Source organism: Stigmatopora argus, chromosome 10, assembly GCF_051989625.1.
Source record: "Stigmatopora argus isolate UIUO_Sarg chromosome 10, RoL_Sarg_1.0, whole genome shotgun sequence".
NCBI classification, from domain to species: domain Eukaryota; kingdom Metazoa; phylum Chordata; class Actinopteri; order Syngnathiformes; family Syngnathidae; genus Stigmatopora; species Stigmatopora argus.
Window position 1 is genome coordinate 4,506,629 of NC_135396.1, and position 18,144 is coordinate 4,524,772.

General features: G+C 44.9%; 1 protein-coding gene across 2 annotated transcripts in view; it reads left to right on the forward strand.

Annotated features, from left to right (window-relative positions):
• Nucleotides 1-3,436: 3,436 nt before the first annotated feature.
• cdon (cell adhesion associated, oncogene regulated) overlaps nucleotides 3,437-18,144 on the forward strand; it is a 38,254-nt gene continuing 23,546 nt past the window's right edge. The window contains exons 1-3 of one of the 2 annotated variants that reach the window (XM_077612110.1): nucleotides 3,437-3,669; nucleotides 10,655-10,765; nucleotides 13,651-14,279. The gene's annotated coding sequence lies outside the window, so the exon portion shown is untranslated. The remainder of the gene's footprint in view (nucleotides 3,670-10,654; nucleotides 10,766-13,650; nucleotides 14,280-18,144) is intronic. The other variant, XM_077612109.1, reaches the window with a different exon arrangement.

Below are 18,144 nucleotides of genomic sequence, written 5' to 3' on the forward strand. Positions count from 1 at the left end.
ATACGAGCTGACAGGCCGCGGGATGAAAGGGAGAAGATCGACTCAAGCGACCGTCCCGCCGAGACAACCTGATTTTACAGCCATTAGGCACCTGTCGGGGGATGGGGCAGGTGATCCCGCCCCCCCCCGACCACCACCCCGACAGCCACTCTGGAATTACATCCGCCCCGAAACCGGACACTGGGGGTGACGCCATCTGTCCAGACGTTCTTCCGCAATTTCCAACAAAATACACTATTAACCGATTCCACACCTGGGATGGCGAAAGATAATGTAGCGATGTCCCAATCCGGATTTGGTCACTAGATCCGATCCAGTAGTCACGAGTGTTTTTAGTATTATCATGGTGTTGGACTGCTGAAAATCCAACCACTAGGCAAACGTGTCCATATTTATTTTTTCACATTGTTTTTACTGGTTTAAAAATACAAAAAGTCAAAAAGTCAACTGGTGGCCAGCAGGGGTATTGGGAGACAACCAATGGGAAGCCAGCAAGATTTTGAGAGAGCAATTTCTCCATAACTGAAATTTCTTTTGTATCCTGAAACCAAATTTTCACCCTGAGGCGTTTCAAAAATGTAGAGACATTCATAAGTAGAGGTACTATCTTGTAGCGTCTATTCGGACAGTGCCACCTTTGTTTTTTCCATTTTTTAATTTCCAATGATTTAGGACATTTGCCATATTTTGTTGGTACACGGTCGATTGGCCGCTGGTCTTTTGGTCGCCCGGAAGATAAGTGATAATTACCATTTAAATCGTTGCTCAAATTCCCTAAATACAAACTGGGAATTACTATTTAGTCATACTTAATGCCCTAGCAATTATTAGGCTAAAGAAAAGCTCCAAATTTCCCGGACTTTTATTGTTTTTTGTTGGAGAACTTGTTAAGACCCCGACTAACGTAGCTTCTTAAAGGGACAACGCATGCACATACAAACTCTTATACACTCACACGTCGGCTCAGTGAAACTGCTCATGATGCGTAGACCGTGTTGTTTTACCTTGTTTGGTCGCCGGTCTTTTGGTCGTCGGTCTTTTGGTCGCCGGTCTTTTGGTCGCCTGTTATCGCGGTCCGGGCAACCAATCGACCGCACACAATTTTATTAGTCTTAATCTGCCAACCACAGCTGCCAGGATTTTAACGACAATTTAACCATTTTTATTCTCGCGTCCGGTTGCTTAAAGTCTGCTTGTTTTAGAAGAAAGACAACAGCCGAAGCAGGGCGGGGGTCTCATTGATGGGGGAGGCGTAGGCGTAGTTGGGGTCAGCGCTGACATATTTCATCGCGGCGTAATTCTAGCCGGTCACGGACCATCATGTGTCATCCTCGTGTCAATGGAGGTCTTTGCCCCCACTTTCCAGGACCGTCTCACCATTACTGCATCCCATAATTACCCCGCAGGCACACAATGCGGTCCTTCCCGTCCACTCTTTGCCCGTCTGCCAACTCCTCGCATGTTGTCATCGGTCGGGGGCTGATCCCCTGTCCAGACAGGTCTTACCGAGCTGTCTGCTAGCGCATCTGCTTTCACGGCAAATAATCCAAAATGGAACGGCTCGATCTGGATTTTCCATTAACTTCTGAAACGGTCTTCAGATGCAAGTCTTCCTAGTTTTTGAGTGTACGAGCAGTAAACACAGCTCTACCGGGATAACTAACGGCTATGGGCAATGGCCAGGTTCTTGTCGCGTAAAATGGACTATTTCTAGTTTGAAATATGAGCAAAAGAGGAGATCGCAACTGCGATCTTGCGATCTGGGAACTGTTTCCAATTTCTTGACTAAAAGCTCAGTTCCAGTTAAAGAGAAACAGCCCCTGTTCAAGATGCTGCTACCAGCATGCTTCACTGTAGGTAGAGCCTTCCTGTGTTTTTGCCAAATATTCTTTTAGGAACGACGGCCAAGAAGTTTAACCTTGGCTTCAGAGTTTTACAAAAACACATTTCCCATCTCCCAAACGCAGGAATTGGAGGACAAACGTTTAAGATTTTCAAAATGCTGCTTCCTATGGGAACATTTGTTTTCACAAAGCTAATATTCCAAATGACAATGACTAACCACGTTAGCATAGGCTGAAAAATCGAAGATGTCATTTTTTTTACGACTTTTGAAGCCAAAATATCCGCCAATTTTGGACTGTCTCCCAGTAAATTGGAAGATACTCGAAACTGGAAGGACTTGCGTAAACTGTCGTATATTTCTGCCATTCCAGATACTCTGGAGTTGATCTGAAGCGGGGTCAACAAGATAAGCGATGACCCTGGAATTCCACCGAGGGAGCTTCCCGCCGGAGGCCGCACTCTTTTCACGGGTACGTCGAGGTAAACGTCCCACACCCGGGTGTTAAAACGTTATCCGGGCTAACGGCTAACATATCAAAGAGGATGCTCGCAGCAACTAGCGGGGGGTGGGCGGTGGTATTTGAAGCCTTGCCTTTAGGGAGGCACCCCTTGGCTTTTGTTCCCACTCCTCCGGCAGCATCCTCTGAAAAGATCGCCGAGTGGGCCCGATTGGTCACGGCTGAGATCGCCCCCCTCTGATTGGACACGGCGGACCGGCGGCGGCAGATGTTGGATCTACGGCAGGGGGGCTCGGACGCTTATAGCGTGGCGCACACGGCGCTGTCACGTCAAGAGGGGGACGTGTACGCTTCTTCCAAAACCTTTTAGAAGGCAGATTTGCGAATGAAACTACTTCTATACGTTAGCCTATTCAAACTGGGACATTGTACTTCTCTCAAAATGTCCTTGGTAGTATTTTGTTGTCCTTTGCCCAGATTAATGTCATCCAGCCCTGTATGTAGCAAATCAAACTGCAAGTGAATTGCCATAACGGTCAGTGTCAGTTTTAAGGTTTCATTGTCCAGTACTAGGTGAAGCAAAGCAGCCCCAGAATACAACTGCATTGCCTTTGCTGTTCACATTCGAAACCCTGTACTTGTTTGTTGACAATGTGGGTTTAACACAGCGTTTGTGATAAGACTAGCAAAAAAAATCAGAGTCGAATGAGTCAAACCAGCAGAAGTTTTGTGGTTGCTTTTAATTTCCAGTCACAAAGTGGATTTTCAGCGTATGGTATTGTAGAAAAGGCCCGATTCCAATCTGATCTCGAGGTTTTCCCATATCCGATTCGTGCCACTAGGGAGGAAAAACCTGAGATTGGTTTACCGGAAGCATGCCGTATGAATCAGGCTGCGTAATTCTGTTTTACGTTTTTCTTGTTGTTCCAAGCAATCTCGAAGGAGATGAAAACGACAAAAGCTCGGCCAGTATATGCCGATGAGATTCCACGTTTGGCAATTCTGTTTCCTATCCTCGTTTCCAGATAAGACGCTAGCGTTTACACAGTCGCACACTCACAGAAAGCGTAATTGCTGTACTTTGTCTCACCAGGCGCCTTCAAAAGAAACGCCTCTGCGACCGAGCAGTCGGAGTAAGTCATACGTTATCAGGAAGAATCTGCAGAAAAGGACTTTCCCACTCTGGCCTGCCACCCATTGGCTCATGGGGTGGAGGAACGAGCCATTTGGACCGTAGCTCTCTTCTTCCTGACATCTGACAATGCACAAAAAATGGGGTTTGAAGAAGAAGAAAAATGGAGATAAGACATTCTTCAAGGTGCTGACGCCGCCAACCGCAGCCATGGTCAGCCAAAGGTTACATCAGGTCAGTTCAAAACAGCCACGTTGATTTATTTCAGGAATATTTTTTCTCTTAGTCATTTCGCCAATGGGAGGCCAGCGGGGTGTTGGAAAATAGCAATGGAAGCTTTTTGTAAGTTGAATATTTGCTATGTAGAAGCATTTGTAAGTAGAGTCACCATTGTAGTTTGAAACCACTTTCCTATACGAGTAGGATAAAAATACTTGAGAGAAAAAAAAATCTTAATAGGCACAGCAAAGGGTTAAACAGAAACACAAGTCACGGCGCACTGCAGGAAAACACAAAGTCTAAAGAGGATATTAGAAAAAGACTGCAGAGGAAAAGTGGCCTCTGGCAGTCTTTTTCACTTTGAGGAACAATTTTGTACCTCGGGATGAAAAAGGAAAATGGAGGCGGGGGAGGCGGAGGGGGAGGCCGAGGGGGGAGGCGTAGTTTTGAAGTCGTAATGAGAACCAACTGGCCGGCCGTCACTATCCATCCGTCGGGAAGCGGACAAGTCTGACGTGCGGAAGAAGTGCAGGCCTCTCGCTGACTGCATCCAGACGCCAGAATATTTCAAGGCGGGACAAGAATGATGATGATGATGATGATGATGATAATGAGGGAAATGGGAGCCCACGGTTATTAGTTTTAAGTTTGATCAAATCCACTTCCTTTCGACTGACATTACAAGTTCTGACTTTGGATGCCGACGTCAACTCGTTAAAAAAATTCTATCATTTCAAAATGGAATCAAATGTTAGGATTTCAATTTATTGATGGTTTTGCTTCATTTCATGGCTCCGCCTTTTTTTTCTTCATTGCACCCTCCTCCCTTTTTTTAACGAGTACCGAACGTCAACGACGCCCAAACGTCCTCGGCCAAATATTTCTGGAGTCACGGTTTTACTCTTTTATTTTTCTGAGAAAGGTTCCTGAAATTGAAAAAGACTGCCAGAGGTGACTTTTTTTCCCGTGGAGTATTTTTCTAATATCCTCTTCAGACTCTATGCCCCAGCCCCCTCTTTCGTGCCCCCTTGCTTTTAAGTAAAAGCCTGTCATCTACCCTGCGGGGGCTCCTGTGGAATGCCGCTCCAATATATAAGATCTCTACCTTTGCATTCCCCCTAATGCCGCGTTGGACCGAGGGGGTCTCGAAACAGAGGGGAAACATGGTGCAAGTGTTCTTTGTTTGTTGCCCGCATACCAGCGCAACTTTTGAAAGGCAACAAAATAAGGCACAGATGTGCCGAGCCGAGTCCCGCCCGGCTTGTCCGAGGCCCGGCGCGGAGGTCACGTGGTCTGGAATGTGGGCCGCCAGTGCGCATAGGCGTTTCAGATCAGGAGAAGTCGCGTGGCAAGAACGGGAAGTCAAGATCGTAGCCTGAACCAAACCCAAACCGACTCCGTTTTGGGAATCGATTCCAATATCTGACCAAGACTTGGCTGAGATCAGGAGTCACTGACTTTGATTCGAGATCAAGATTTTCAGGAGTTAAGGCCAATGCCCAAACCCAAAAACAAGATGGAGAACAAGACTGAGTCTTTTGGGAATTGAGTTCAAGACTTGAAGACTCTTGGGAATCAAGAGCACGAACGGACCTAGACCTAGGCCGAGTATTTTTGGGAGTCCAGCCTAAGAACTGACCAAGACTTGCCTGAAAACAGAAATCACTGTGAGTAAGTCAGAATCAAGACCAGGACCAAGACTCAGTTCTTGGGAATCCAGCTTCCCAAGACTTGCCTGAAATCAGGAAACCGACAAAAGGCAAGATTTTTGCAGTCCAGCCCAAAACGCAGTCCCTTGGGAATCGTCAATTCCAAGATCTGACTAGGACTTGCCCCAAATCAGGAATCAGATTAAATCAAGATCAAGAGCTTTGGCAGTCAAGACCAGAAACAAAACAAAACCAGGACAGAGTCTTTTGGGAACCGATTCCAAAACCAGTCCAAGATCCTCAAAACTTCAGCTTTAGTTTGTTTTTTTAGATGTGCCGTGCATACCCCAATTTCTTCCCTGTTCCATGTATCCAATCAGGTGTCCCCCACACCCCCTTCCATTCTTCTGGAACTGTTGGACTTTTATGGGGCCTGCGCCACTTAAACCTTAATTAACACTCCGTCCAGCTCGTTCCCGTCTTCCGTCATTAATGGCCTGCCCGACACACTCGTCCCATTAGGCTTTTGGCCTTTGTGCAAACGCCGCCTCTAATGAGCACGTTTCCAGCGTCGCACCTCCTCCGGCTGATGCGGGCGCCCTCGGTTTTTCAGGCGGGCAAGTCACAGACCCCCACCCGCCCAGACGCCAGCCCGTCCTGACTCGGGCACCCAACGCAGCTGCGGCCAACGTGGCGAGAGGTGTGAAGCACCCCGGGTTTAATGAGCCCGCGGCGCGGGCGGATTACACGCAGGGTCAGAGGTCAGGGGACGGCGACCAGAGAGGCCGCTCCTAATATCCGCCCGGGAGATTAACCCGCGGCGGATTAAGTGTGTCAGTGTCCATGAGAATTCCGCAGAGGAGTCCGCGCTGAAAAATGGGCCACATTTGTGTCATGTCCATTTCAAATTTCCGCTCTATTATTGTAATTTTAGGCTTTTTATGGAGATTTAAATCCGAATGGAGTTTTACGGCTCTTTCAGAGTCACCAATCATTCATTCATTTTCCATGCCGCTTATCCTCACAAGGCTCGCAGCGGGTGCTGGAGTCTATCCCAGCCAATGATGGGCACCGGGCAGGGGACACCCCGAATGGGTTGCCGGTCAATTTCAGGGCCCAAGGAGACAAACAACCAATCACATAATAATAATCATAATAATAATAATAATATAATAATAAAAAATAATAATGAAATAATAATAATAATAAAAAAATAAAAAAAAATAATAATGATAATATAATAATAATAATAATCAATAACAACAACAATAAATAATAATTAATAATAACACTAATAATAATTATTATTAATAATCAATAACAACAACAATAAATAATAATTAATAATAACAGCAATAAATAATAATTAATAATAACACTAATAATAATAAATAATAATTAATAATACTAATTAATAATAAATAATAATAATTAATAATAACACTAATAATAATGATTATATGATTAACAATAATGATAATAAATAATTGCTATTATGCTAACGACTTTAGGTTAGGCTTTTTTTGCCATCGTGGGTGTCGTTCGTGCACCACCCCCCAACAAATTTGTCTTAAATTGTCGCCTTTCCCATTAGCCGCTCCACGAGAAAATAGAAAGAGCTTTACCGATCCGCGGTGAGAAAAAGTTTGGAGACCGCTGATCTACTGGAGTTGCACTTATTTCAATTCACTGAGAAAGCTCAGAAAAGCTGAACAGAATTGGACATCTATCTCTGTCTCTGTACTGAAACATAATCCCTTCCCTCGGTTTTTAAAAGTCCCAAGAGCCGATCCCGAGACCACGACTCTGGTCTGGCGCTCCATGTGAAACGGGAGCCTGTGGACGATTTACGAGAGAACCAATTGTTCACGGAGCTCCCAATCATCAAGAAGAAGACATCACTTTTGTGGGTCTTCAAATGCACATCAGAGTCCCCCCCCCCCTTCTACGTCCCCCCTCACCGAACCGCAAAGATCATCCTGTTCCGGGGAGGAAATGGCACCCCTGGGATTAGACGAGCTCTGTCACATCTTGCGTCCCGTCAGCGACTTCGGTTTAGGAAGATCGTCAAGAATGAGGACGCGCAGACAAAACACCCCCCGGCCCCCTCGGCCAATCCCGGTGACTGGCGAAGACAAAAAAAAAAGTGTCTGTCTCTGTTGACATTCTTGGAGGCTCCGCGCTGATTATCTGATGATGATTACACATTCTGCCTCGTGCCGCGTTTCAACCAAATTCTGTAAAGGGGTTGCGTTCAAATTTGGGGGACATTTTTCCGATGAGAAATTCTGACAGAAATTGCCAAAACATTTTCCGAGAAGCGAAATCGGGAGAAAAAAAGATCAGGTGTTCCGAATGTTGGATAGCTTTGTTCAAATTGGGGAAAAAAAATATCACATTGCAGCAGATCGTTTTATCCTGATTGGCTCACTCTCTAAGTGGCTAAAGACTTTAGGTTGGCAAGACGGCATTGCGTGACGAATGAATGAATCAAACAGGACCGTCTTGCTTGCAAGGCTACCGTTATTTGGATTTGGATCAGAAAAAAACAGAGGCTAACATAACACAAAATTGAATTTTAGCAATGACCATGTGACCAAACCGCATCTGTAGTCAACAACTAATGTCTATTACGGCACAAATATTCAATAAAACCATCCTAACTCTTATCCGGTCTGCTTATTACTAGTTTTGTTGGAAACTGTACACAACTGGCAACGTCAATCAATCAATCAAAAGCCTTTATTGTCATCATACATACGTGTTGCTACTCCACAAAGTGCGTTTTCCCAGTAAAAACATAAATAAGTGATATAAAAATATAAAAAGTCACGTCCTGGCAAGGTAAATTCTAAAATATTGCACAATCCAAGATATTGCACATTGTTATTGCACACCCCGAAGTTATTGCACAGAAGGGATGTGTGTTAGGTATTGCTTTCTTTCAGGTTTTAGTAATATTCTGTTTCTGGACTTTGTTCTGAACAGAGACCGGAAGCAGGTGAGTAGTCTAAAGAGCAGGTTTGGTTGGGTAGGATACATCCAAATTGAAGATCAGTCAAAGGAAGCATAGGCACAGGGACAAGAACAGGTCAAAGGGCAAATCACAACAAGAAAAAGGCTAAAATATTACAATAGCATACCAGTATCGGCACAATACTAATCTGGACGAAAACAAATCCAGAGATGAGACCAAGATTTGGCCAGTCCGGACCCAGACCATTAAAATGTGGTCCGGAGACCAGTATGCAGTGACATGGGGGACCTTTGGGACAAATCTCTTAGACCCCCCCCAGTTTGGGAAAGCACGCTGACAGCTTGACGGTCGCTCGCGTCTCAGCAGATTCAGCGACCTCGACTCCAGCAGATGCCGCCTCAAGAGCCCAGCGCACATCCGCAAGCTTTTTTTTTATGAGCCGAATATATCTGGCTGCTTTTTTTTTCTTCTGCGGTGTGACAGATTTGTGTTGACCTCCAATGTTTGCTTTGTATTTTTACTACGCGTGGCCTCAACAAGAATGCGGGCTGCTCTTTTTTAACCTGCACTAAAGCTCTTGTTTCAGTCTAGCATTTCTCCATTTTTTTTTCTTCTCTCCTTTCAATAGCTTCTGGCTTTTTTCTGCGTTCTTTGGTGCTGCCGTTGCCACTAATGTCATTTCATTTCATTTGCTGGCCATCAACAGTCTAATAATTTTTATTTTTTTTAGCTAGAAAGCTTGGGGTGATCGTCACAGTGATGTCACATCCAGAATTATGGAAAAAAAGTGATGAATTGTTCAATAACTGTAAAAAGACCCTAAAGTGTCACATTTGTTGTCTTTATGCAAAATTTCATTAGTACAGTCTTTTTATTTTTTTACCAAGCCCCCATTTAATCGGATCTTTAACTTAGATCACATTGTAATTTTAAGGATTTTTTGCTCTTTTTAGATTTGTTTGTGGTATCTTTGAAATTATTTAGAAGGTAAGTGATTTCTACGCATGTAATATATATTTATTTTGATCATTCTCCTTTACACAAATGTTGGTTTATTTTACTTGATTTCTCCTACAAGTTTAATAGATAAAGTAAAACATCAAAAAATAATTCAATACATACAATTTAATATTATTAAATGGATTCCCTGCCATTGATAATCATACACTCCCAATTATCCAATTTCTTTCCATTAAATGCTTATATTTCGAGACCGCCAATCAAGGTTGATTGGCCCCTCCCATTAAAAAATAATTAGACATCCCATGGCGTCAATGGCCGCTAAAAGGGTACCCTACCAAAATCCAAACCCCATCACTGCCGGTGTTGGATGAAATCCAATCACCACGGCAACGGGAGACGAGCGCCAAGCTCCCAAGATGGCCGTCAGCTGGTGAACGGCCGCATTCCTCAACTCGAGGGGGGGGGATCGACGGTGGTCGGGAGGGTGTTTACTCCCAAAGGAGACTGCGTAAATAGTAGCCAGTGCTGTTTTAAGGACTTCCTGCCACTCGCTATTCCATAAAAAACTAGTTAAATAAACAATGGCTTTCCCATTGGAGGCCGAGCCGATGTCTGCCAGGGCCAGAGTTCATTCCGGCACCCCCGACATGTAGCTTTTTTTTTTTTTTTAAATCAGTCGCAAAGCTCTCACAGGTCACCACACTTTTGTATTAATCCTCCTCTCGCTCACCATGAGATAATACTCGTGCGGAATCCAATCGGGAAGCATTGGCTTCACAATTACTTGCAGTCAACGTGGAGTTAAATTGTGGGAAACCTTGCAACAACAAAAAATCTGTAAAATAATTTAGGGCAAAATAATGGCAGTATTGTCCGGACTATAAATTGAATTTGTCGTCCCTGCAATCTACTATGATTTTTTTTCTCTTCATTTTGACAGCCACAATATTGTGTTATTTTTAACGTATCATATTAATAAAATCTAGTTTCTGATTATTAAAAAAAAAAAAAAAAAATCTGGTTGTCCCCTGCCTGTTGCCCGTACTTAGCTGGGACAGGCTCTAGCACCCCCTGCGACCCTCGTGAGGTTAGGCAGTACTGAATGAATAAATTCTGTTTTAATTTTTTTTCTTGTATTTATTTACATATTAGCGGCCCAGATGTTGTTTACAATTTAGGTTTCCACGTTGAACTTTTTCATTCCTTATCCCTCCAATTCTTTCATCCGCATTTTGTCACGCGTGATTGATTAAATTTCCACTCCACTCCAACAGCGTTTCCCCCCGCAAAAGCCCACTCGCATTCATCCTTGAAGCATCACAACTCGACACTCACTTTGCGGGCGACGCGCTCTAATGTCTTCTCCGCTACATCTGACTTTCTGAAGATAATGCTTCTTCTCCTTTTGCAGTATGATGGAGTGTGAATGAGTGAGATGTTCCACACACTGTTGAATTCCCAAGGAGCCCCTCCACGGATGATGTTATCCCACCGCAGCCATGCAGAAAGCAGATGGAAAGAGGTGCAATGCTAACACACGCGTCTGTCTAAATTATGATCTATACACACAGTGCCTCTGTGTTGAGGGATCTGTTGCGTCGTGTATTCCGTAAAATGAGTGACATTTTCACACTGCAGTCGATGGGAAAAATACAATGATGTCAAGTATTTTCCTTCTAATTTAGAAGTGTTTTCGTGTTTTGAATTTTTTAGATCACAAACCAAGAATAAACAAACGTTTAAGTAACAACATTCCAATGGAAAAAATAGCTAAATAAGTAGCTGTTCACATAGCAGTTTTTCTGATAAATGACAAAAACAGGCTGTCGTGGTCAGAGAGGAAAAAAATCGGCATATGTTGGACTAGAGTATTCGTCGCAGGCCCATCTAAGCCGAGAATAAAGTTCGACTTATAGTCCGGAAAATACGGTAGTGGCCCGCAAGTCGACTACTTATAGTCCGGAAAATACGGTAGTGGCCCGTAAGTTGACTATAAGTTCGACTCATAGTCCGGAAAATACGGTAGTGGCCCGTAAGTCGACTATAAATTCGACTTATAGTCCGGAAAATATGGTAGTGGCCCGTAAATCGACTATAAATTCGATTTATAGTCTGGAAAATACGGTAGTGGCCCGTAAGTCGAGTATAAGTTCGACTTATAGTCCGGAAAATACGGTAGTTGCCCGCAAGTCGACTACTTATAGTCCGGAAAATACGGTAGTGGCCCGTAAGTCGACTATAAGTTCGACTCATAGTCCGGAAAATACGGTAGTGGCCCGTAAGTCGACTATAAATTCGACTTATAGTCCGGAAAATATGGTAGTGGCCCGTAAGTCGACTATAAGTTCGATTTATAGTCTGGAAAATACGGTAGTGGCCCGTAAGTCGAGTATAAGTTCGACTTATAGTCCGGAAAATACGGTAGTGGCCCGTAAGTCGACTATAAATTTGATTTATAGTCCGGAAAATACAGTAGTGGCCCGTGAGTCGACTATAAGTTTGACTTATAGTCCGGAAAATACGGTAGTGGCCCGTAAGTCGACTATAAATTCGATTTATAGTCCGGAAAATACGGTAGTGGCCCGTGAGTCGACTATAAGTTCGATTTATAGTCCGGAAAATACGGTAGTGGCCCGTGAGTCGACTATAAGTTCGACTTATAGTCCGGAAAATACGGTAGTGGCCCATAAGTCGACTATTTGCGGCAACCCTTGGACTAAAATGTAGCCCAATGACAAAGACGAGTTTAACGCCCTGTTTTCATTTGCTAAATGCACCTGACGCTTCCCTGGCGACCAATCCAGGTAGCACCCCAATTCCCTCGGAAAATACGGTAGTGGCCCGTAAGTCGACTATTTGCGGCAACCCTTGGACTAAAATGTAGCCCAATGACAAAGACGAGTTTAACGCCCTGTTTTCATTTGCTAAATGCACCTGACGCTTCCCTGGCGACCAATCCAGGTAGCACCCCAATTCCCTATCCAAATTCCAGATGGCATCCTCTACCGCGCGTTGCTGTTGAAAATGAATGTAACTCTGCGACCTCTCTAACTGCAGTCTTCCAACCCAACGTGAAAATGTCGTAATCTGTTGACGAGAACCAAACGGGCCTCCTATCAGTTAAATGTGGGTCAAAGGTCCCGGCCGGCTCACATACGGGTGAGGTGAAGGCGACGGGGGTGTTTGCGCTGTCAGCTTTGCTTCCCTCCCGATCACGGCCTTTTGTGCGCAGACCCCCGGCTCCCCTGCGGACTTTCTGGCCTTTCACATGTGACTGTGTCCAATCAAGCACCCCCCCCCTCCCGCCTTTGGGTTCCCCAAACTTCAGATGTCTGCGGGTGGACCTTCACCCCGAGAGAAGGCGGACAGGATGAGCTTCTCATAAAACACGCCCCCCTTGTAGACCGCCGCAAACTAGCCGATAATGGTTGAGGGCGTTTTGCGGAACGCGACACAGAAAGTGGTCAAGGTCGCCGGGGTGCCGGATTTGATTGCAGATGACTTGGTTTGAGAGAGCAGGATTATTGTACAGGTGTGCATACCTGTACTGGGTTTGAGTTACATTTCAAAATTAAAGGATGTAAAAATGTTGTATACGTAATATGGGACAATTTTGTTTCTGTTGCGTGACTTTTAAAAAAAAATATTCTTCACAATTTTAATGCAAGCTTTTTTTTCAAACTCTTATTTGTAGTATTTTATACAGATTATATATATTTATTCTTTTCAACCATCAATGTCGCAAGTGTGCATTTCAGTTAGTTTTTTTTCATTTCAATTTCATTGATTTAGCTTTATTAACAGTGTATCAATGTATCCATGATTCGGTCCGGCGGCCGAGTGGTTAGTGCGTCGGCCTCATGGTAGAGGACCTGGGTTCAAATCCAGGTCGGTCCACCTGTGTGGAGTTTGCATGTACTCCCCGGGCCTGTGTGGGTTTTCTCCGGGTACTCCGGTTTCCTCCCACATTCCAAAGACATGCATGGTAGGCTGATTGGACACTCTAAATTGCCCTTAGCGTATGAGTGTGAGCGTGAAGCGTTGTTTGTCTCATTGTGCCTTGTGATTGGCTGACCACCGATTCAGAGTGTCCCCCGCCTCTGGCCCGAAGTCAGCTGGGATAGGCTCTAGCACCCCCGCGACCCTAGTGAGAATAAAGCGGTTCGCCAAATGAGATGAGAATGTATCCATCATCACAAAATGGATATAAAATGATCAAAAACGATACAATTTGCTCATACATGACTTTATTAAAAACCGGCAATTGCACAATAAAGGGTTTAACTCTTTAGTACCACCCCCCAAAAAAATAATTGACCCTGAAAGGTTTAATCAAAAACTCGAGAATACGTGAATCAGTTTCCATCTAACCAAGTCTTCTCTTTATTTATTTATTTTTTGCAACAGGTTACACTGTGAAATGTGCTCTACTAACGCACAGAGTCCATGTTGGGAAGCAGCTCCCTCCGTCCCTCCTGCTTGCCGTCTTCCAAGATTCCTCTTCCACCCTCCGCCTACCTTCCCTCCTCCTTCTCCTTCTTCTCCTCCCCCCGGTGGGAGCAGCGTGCGAGCTGGGCTGGGACATTCCAGGCTGGCCGCCGCTGACATGACCCACGGAGCAACTCAACACTGGCTGCAGAGGTGCGAGTGTCGCCGAAGAACACCTCCGCTCAACGGCTACTGCCCATCCAGACGAGGGTGCGCGTAACTCCGGCAAAGTGGGATTCTTTTTTTGCCTTCTTTTTGGCTTTTTTATATACCAAAAAAACACACACACAAAGTGGAATACCGCCCACACCTGGGGAAAGTGCTCCATCGTCCACCACCAACTATTCGCCTGATACATTTTCCTCCATTTGTTGAACTTTGGCCCCCGACTTCCCGACTCCTTCAGCCGGGTTCAGGCTCCACGCTCCCCGGTGCGGTGGTCGCCGTATCGCCCGCGTGGCATGGAGGGCCCTTTTGCGGGTTTTTCAACGGGAGAATGCGTTTGATTGCTGATAAAGTCCACGGGAATCAACGCTACTGGAACGGAGGTAAGGGGGACGCCGAGGGAGTTCGCTTGGCTGACCGTGAAACATTAGCTTTAGCAGCCCGGGGGTAGCGAGAGGGAACCGGGGAACGCTTGCTCAAGAGTCCGCTGAATGGCGTTATTTGGCCGGGGGAACACGCTAAGGGGCCGGCGAAGGCTCGCCGAGACCCGGGGAGGTACGGAGAGCGGTTGTATACGGGAGGCTTGTGGAGTGAGTGGCGCAAGAATGTTTGCTAAGTGCCCGGGGAATGTTTAATGAGGAGTGGGCAAGCTTCTTGGAAAGCTCCGCTGACTTACCGGTCAGTGGTCATTATAGGGGCCGGGGAAGGTGCGCTGAAGGCAGGGGAAAGTTGAGACGAGCACCGGTGCTTTGAAATGATGTATATAGCCCTAAATTTCTTGTACTTTTAGCGTTTCTTTGTTGTTATTCCCACGTTTTAACATTTTTTGGAACATCAGGAAAGTAAACAAAACTTTGTGTTGATTAGATGGCATTGAAATAATGATTTTTAAATGCAGTTTTACCAAAAGTACTCATCAGATTTACTACATCTCTTGCTCCTTGATGATGAAACAAGTCACCTAAAAGTTGACACTTTTGGGGGAAAAAAACTCAATTTTTTGTCAATTTGACAGCCCGTTACCACCCCCAGTTGACTGACACACAAGCCAAAGTATACCCTCTCAACAAAACACGCCTAAAAATGGTCATTATGTCCTCAGTTGGCGTGGCGATGTTAACAACATCCATTTAAAAAAAAACAAGAGTCCAAACACGGCATATTGAATCATCACTTTGTTCCAAAAGAAAACCCGAGTTCCACTTTGGGGAGCCATGTTTTCCGCCACATTAAACCTGCTGCAGAAACATGTTGCGTTTCTTTCTCGGCTCAGGGAGCTTGACTTGTTTTAAATCGAGTGTGTGATGGGACTTTTTATTGAATTTAATGTCAAACCCGCGCAGGCAAAACTCGATTTTTATGCAAAATCAGATAGGCCACTTTAATTGATAATAGACATTTAAATGTATACAATCGGTATCATATACTGACATCCGATTGTAATGTTTTTGTTCATAATCCAGGTTTAATTCTGACCCCACGGGCCTTCAGTTTGACCCTTGCACCCAAATTAGGAGAAGCAACGCCGATTAGTATATCAATTATTGTTATAGATGCCAGATAATTACTGAGCGGTGTTGACTGTAATGCGTTTTTTTTTCTGTCAGCAAAGTGAACACTCCAAACGAGTGACGGTGAACAAAGGGGCCAATGAAGGCGAAGTCTCGGTTCGACACGCATGGCTACCCGCGCATAAAAAAACGCCTCCGAGTTCAAACACTGGCCGCCGCTTTGTGATGTCAATGGGCGACAAGCAGACACTTCCGATGCCATTCAAATCCTTTCAGGGTTCGCCGATATTTGCCACTTGCTCTTTTTGTCGTGAGAAATCACATGGAAATGCCCTTTACTTTATTTTTATTTCCAGTATTAACCCAAATTCCGCGAATTCTTCTTCTTGGCATCTTTATCGCCGAGTTGACGCACCGCCATGGCGCATGTGTCAAACTGGCGGCCCCGGAGCCCTATCTGGCCTGGATCTTTATCAATCATAGAAATATAAAGCTTGACTAAAAAGATCTTTTATGTAACTCGAATTTCTAGAGATAACGAGATAACAAACGTACCATTCTGGAGATGTTCCTTTCACCAACTTTGGAACGAAAAGGAAAAAAAAATGTCAAAACAAGGGTATTCATAACCATCAAAGACCCCTGTTAATCATCAAAGACCCCCTGTTAACCATCAAAGACCCCTGTTTAAACGTGAAGAAACTCTGCCTTCACACCTTTTGTTGATGACTTGGCACGTAAAACTTAAAAAAGTGTCCACGTAAACTTCTCAAGAAAATGAATTCACTGTCAAAACTCCCAGTCCAAAGGGATTGGACATCAGCTTCCGAAATTCCCAGCAGTGCCCCATGATTGGGCGTATAAAATCATTAGCGCAATTGACATTTAATAATCTCCTGGACGACAGGCACCATCGAGCAAGCCAAATTCAGCATGAACTCTTTTTCTGTATAATGTCATTTTACTACGGTATTAGTGGTCCCTTTAGAATTCTTTTTTTCTTCTTTTGGTAGGACATTAATAAGCTATTAGTGGGCCCGTCTCTTATCGGACGGGCCGGGAACAAAGCACAGCCATGCCATTAAGAGCGCCGCTGCACATCCACATTTCGACTATTAGCCTGCCCACTAACGACAAACACATGTCGCCGTGTGACCCACACAAGAACATTAAAGTCCACCCGCTAGTTTCCCATGAGCGAATTCATTCACGGTGACAGTGTTTTGGACGTCTATCGTCACCGACGGCATCCCGTGCGTGAGTCAAAGTCAAGAGTTTTGAAGTCTCGCATATTTTATTAGCGCTAACGCGTTACGCCGTCGCCCCGTTAACCTCCGCCTCGGAATCGTAAAAAGAGACAAATCACTTATTTTTTCATCGCTGTCACAATATTTGGACGTAGCTAATGACTCTCACTCCAAATCGCCTTCCGAATTGTAAATAGCGGAATTTTTCAAATTTAGCTTCTCGCCGTTTCGTCCTCCGAGCGGTGGACGATTGCCAAGGCGGGCCCCCGTTTGTCGGGTGGGAGGAGGGGGGACGGTGGGCGGCGTGCCAAAAAAGCCCCCATGATCAAGAAGCCTCTGGGTGTTGATTGACAACACCCAGCAGCCTGGAGGAGCTCAGGGAGGGCGGAAGGGAATGGCGAGCCTTTCCTAAAATTGCATCCACGTGGATGTTGGACAATGTGGGAACATTGTAAGACATTTGAACAATATTTCAACATTTGAACGCATCACCTATGGGGGTAACTTTACCGAATTCAGTTGAATTGGATCGATTGGACTTGACATAGTAGCAACCCGTAGTTTTTTGTAAAATAAACAAAAAAGCAAAATATAGTTTGAATCCCTACTTGTAGAATCGAGAGGTCTCATTTCTGAACTGCTTTATCCTCATCAGGGTCACGGGGGGTGCTAGAACCTATCCCAGCTGACTCTGGGCCAGAGGCAGGGGACACCCTGAATCGGTGGCCAGCCAATCACAAGGCACAAGGAGACAAAGGACAACCATACACACTCACAGGGGCAATTTAGAGTGTCCAATCAGACTACCATGCATGTTTTTGGAATGTGGGAGGAAACCGGAGTACCCGGAGGAAACCCACACAGGCCTGGGGTTAACATGCAAACTCCACACAAATGGACCGACCTGGATTTAAACCCAGGACCCCAGAGGCCCAATTTGCACTTGAAAAGTAACATTTCCCTGAATTGGGTTCTTTGGGACTTCCTTCTCTGACCCAATTATGTATTCCGACTCGCCGCATGATAAAAACAACGAGTCTCGAGTGCTGTTTTCTCTTGAGTCGTACGTTCTCTGCCGGATCATTCCTTAACGTGACCAATTTCAACTATGCGGAGAAAAAACAGGACATAAATTATTTTTGGGGAGCAGTTTTGGTTGTTCAGAATCTGTGTCCGTCTTTTGACTATTCTTTGACAAGATTGTATCCCTGGAATACTATGTAAAAAACTCCTGTCAGTGGGACTTTAAACTAGTAATACGCGCTAACACCACTTTTTTTCGGAAGGTGTCAATTAAAGTTTTTCTTTAGCGGGGATTAGCGTTACGGATTTGGAGGGGAAAAAAGAGAAACATAGGCCGCAGTGATCAGGAAGGCAAACAAGCAGCAGGAACAGATGTTCTGAAACAGCCGCTGGAAAGCAAGGGAGGGCGAGGCGGTACCGCTTGGAAACCAGCCCAGATCGGAGGTCTGCTTCTTCTCTGAGGTTTT